Source organism: Mirounga leonina, unplaced genomic scaffold, assembly GCF_011800145.1.
Source record: "Mirounga leonina isolate KUSES-001 unplaced genomic scaffold, KU_Mleo_1.0 Mir_375, whole genome shotgun sequence".
In the NCBI taxonomy this organism is placed as follows: Eukaryota; Metazoa; Chordata; class Mammalia; order Carnivora; family Phocidae; genus Mirounga; species Mirounga leonina.
Window position 1 is genome coordinate 1373324 of NW_023270717.1, and position 3838 is coordinate 1377161.

Sequence of the window (3838 nt, forward strand, 5' to 3'; positions counted from 1 at the left end):
GAACCCACCTTCCCTCCTTTGTCTCTGTGTTGTGTTTTATTTAATGATCGGGGAAACTGGTCTGACTCAGGACGGAGAAGAAAGCAGCAGGCAAGCACGCAAGTCCCCGTCCACGCGTGGCTCCTCCCGGCTCAGCGGCTGGGGTAGAAAACGTTCCTTCTGCGGGAACACAGGCCATGCTGGAGGCGCTCCCAGCGACGTCCCCCGGGTCCCGCTGCAAGAGGACCCTCTCGACCGTCCCCAGCATTCTCGCCACGGCCTGTGGCCGGCGCCCAGCATCACCATCCACCCAGAGTCCTGGCCACGCTGCTGCCTCTGTGTCCACACGAGGGTTCCCACGCTGCCTGCAGAAGCTTCTGGAAGATTGTGAAGGATGGGGGCAGAGTTTGCGGACAATGAGGGAAAACTTGTCTGCCTGCCCAATGCCCAGTCCGTCCCCCCTCCCCACGTCTGTGTCCCCGCCGAGATCCGGCGGCTGCACACCACCAGCCCTTTCTCTCGGGGGCTCCCCTGAGACCCTCAGCAAAGGCTCTGCCTGCCGCCCAGATGTACCCACACTTGGCTTGTCGCTCTGTCCTGTGTTTTGGGACAAAGCTTCACTTTCTCTAGGCTGCACTTTATCATCTCTGAAATGGTGTGGGTAACATGCCTGGAGGGACAGATGGGGTGGCATTTCTCGCATCCAGCTTGTCACCACCCCAGTCTGTCTTGGCTTCCCTGGTGCCTCCCCCTCCGGGACACTTGGTAGAACTGGAGGGTTTCCCAGTGTGGCTCTCATCACCGCCCTGCCTCCCCAGACCCCCGCCCAGCCTGCAGAGCCTCCTCCCCACGTGGCAGGGCTCCTTGTGGTGCATGGCACCTTCCCGGGCTCCACCCACAACACTCCCGTCCTGCGGGGCGTCCTCGGCCCACGCTGTGTGTCCTCTGTCTCTCCAGGAGGTGGGTTTGCTCGCGCCCTGGAGCCCCGCGGCCACGCCGTTCCTGACCACGTCTGAGCCACGTGTAGCAGATCTTCCCGTGACACACGCTGGCTGGGCAGGGCCCATGGCACGGACAGAGAACTGGGGGAGGGATGGTGAGGATGCGCTTAGAACATGTTTCACAAACACAAAACAGACATGAAGCCCAAGCCAAGGGCCAGTTTGGTGGACGGAGGGTAGGTGCTGAGGGGAGTCCGTGGCCGGCCACAAAGACGGTGGGCCGTCTCTTCTCCAACTCCCACAGCAGAGCAGCTGTGTCATGAAGCCAGGGAGGTCTGTCCGCGTGCGCCCCTCTCCGGCGCAGGCCCAGGACCGTGACTTCAGCCCTTGCAGGTGCTGCCTTGATCCCTCTCCAAAGTCAGACGTCCACTGGGATCTCAGAGAGAGGCAAGGGTGCGAGGGGCCCACGTGGCTCAGAGGCCGCCCGCCAGCCGGGAAGCACCTGACTCTCCCCTGCCTGCCCCCCGGGGCACGTCCCCCCCTTGCCGTCGGGGTCCCCCCACGTGCCTGCCCCCATGTGCTCTTGGGTGGGCATGGGCCGCGGGTGGGCACCTCAGCCGCTCACCGGGAGCAGAACTCCTGTGTTAGGAACGTGACAGAGCCATCGGTCTCCATCAGCCGCGGGCAATCCTCAGAGTGCTGCCCCTGACATTTGGGTCACCGAGGGACCCAAGGGCTCATCCTCTTCCAGGCCGTCGGGGCGGCTCCGACCTCTGTAGGGGCCGTGACACCACAGACCCGGGGCCAAGGTCAGGGAAGAGTGGCAGGCTCGGGAAGGAGGCCGACACTGAGGGCCAGTCCCCAGACACGGAGAAGCCTGGAGCGCTCTGCATGGCATCGGGTCAGCCACCCCGACTGCCCTCCCCTCACCTCCAGGGACTCTGCGGCAGGGTGGGGTCTGCCGTCCACCCGGCCCCCGCCCCGGTGAGAGGTCCCTGAATGTGGGGCTCGCCCTCGGGCACAAGGACAGCCTCCCCCTTCCAGCTTCCTACTTCGCAGAGTCAAGCGCGCGGAGCAGTTGAAACAGTGGTGTGCACCCAGACGTCTCTCCGAGGGAGAGTGCGGGACCAGCACTGCCAGGAAGGGCGCTCGGCTGCAGGGAAACGGCGGTGCGGCCCTGGCAGGCTCCCAGGTGCCGTGTCAGACGCAGGCCAGGGGGCTCTGGGGATGACGTGTCAACAAGGGCAAGTGGCCCCAGCCTCCTGGCTCGGAAGGGCCATTGGCAAAGGCGTGGGCGCCTGCGACAAGCCAGATGGCCTCCCCGCAGGACCCTGCCGTGTCACCCGTGTGTCGGCAGCTGCAGGACGCCCTGACCGCTGGCTAACGAGCCGGAGCTGCTATTCATAATGCCGATGATCGCCGAGCAGGGCGCCGGGGACGTGCGGACCAAATGCAAGCAGATGAGCTGGGACGCGGCCGGGGAGAGCTGTGTGGCAGCCCGCCTGCCCCTCCGTTTCTGTCTGTGTGGTGAGTGCCCTGTTACTGGTGGCCCTCCGTTCTATCAGCAGGACAGATCGGGGCGGCCAGCCTCCCAGCCCTGACAGATGGTTTTGATTTATTCCTTCTTTGACCAAAGAAACGGAAGGTGTATCTGCATTCTGGATAAGCCGTGTTTATTGTCTGGAGCCACAGACGGCCTTACTGCTCCCCACACGCTTCCCGGGGTCAGCCAGTGCACCTGTGAGTATGCTGTCCCTTGAACCCCATGTCTCCCCAGGAGGGCGGGTCTTGGTGTCACCCTGAGCACCGTCACCGAGGGCCCAGCTGTGTAAGGCGGGGCCGACCCCGCACCCCTCTTGGTGTGCTCAGCCGTGTCCCGGCGGGCGCCTCTCTGATGGGTATGAAGGAAGATAATTCCAAGGGTCAGGCTCAGCATAGGAGAGCTCCGGCTGGCGAGGGGAAGGAGCCTCCCTCACCACGCAATCATCCTGGATTTCCGCTGGCCCCGGGGTCCATGCACCGGGCCTCCCTGTCAGCACCGACCGCAGCCTCGGACCCCAGGTCTGTTCCTCTTCTTTGCCAGCTCAAGGGCCGTCGAGGACGGAAGCCCCCAGAGACCAGCGCACACCTGTGTTCCTGCCCAGCGGCGGGTGCACGGAAGGTCAGAGTGGGGGCTGTGTCTCCTCCACCCAATGAAGAACCATGCTCTGTGGCAGGTGAGTGCATGAGCTGAACATGAGAGGCTCCAGACGCCACCTGGCACGTCCACAGGCTGCCCGGGTGCCCGACGGGAAAGATGCAGTCAATGCCTTATGTCTGACCTGCACAGAGCCCAGGGCTCCTGGAACGCTTGTGGAGGGAACAGGTGCAGAGACACATCGGCTGTGACCTGACCTGCCTGGGGACCTGGGTCTTCCCCTTCCCGCCAGGTGTGCCTGTTGCAGCCATATGCCCTCCGGAATCTCAGCGATGGAGCCTCAGGGCTAAGAAGACAGGGACACAGCGGGCCTTGTGGCCTCTTTCGGGGACACGGCAAGGTGGCCCCCTTCTCTCCAGGTGGGCATTTTGCTGACACATGGTGCAGACCCTCCAGCCTCACTCACTTCTTCCTGGATGCCCTCCCGTTGCCCAGGTTAGGGCTTCTGCTCCCAAAGCTCACGGGAGGGACGCTTGCTTTCACGTCGTCAGGCTCAGTGTGTTTTCCACCTTCTGAGATAAAACGACGTGTTGTAAAAAAAAAAAACAAAAAAACCAAAAAAACAAAAAACAAAAAAACCCCACGACATGTTGTTAGGGTGTTGGTGTGGGGTTCTGTGATTACTCAGTCAGCTGGTAACACAGCGGGCTGGAGTTTGGGGACCCTGTGCCTACCGGCCCCAGTCTCTGCAGCTGGGGGGGGCCTCATCCCCTGCACGCCG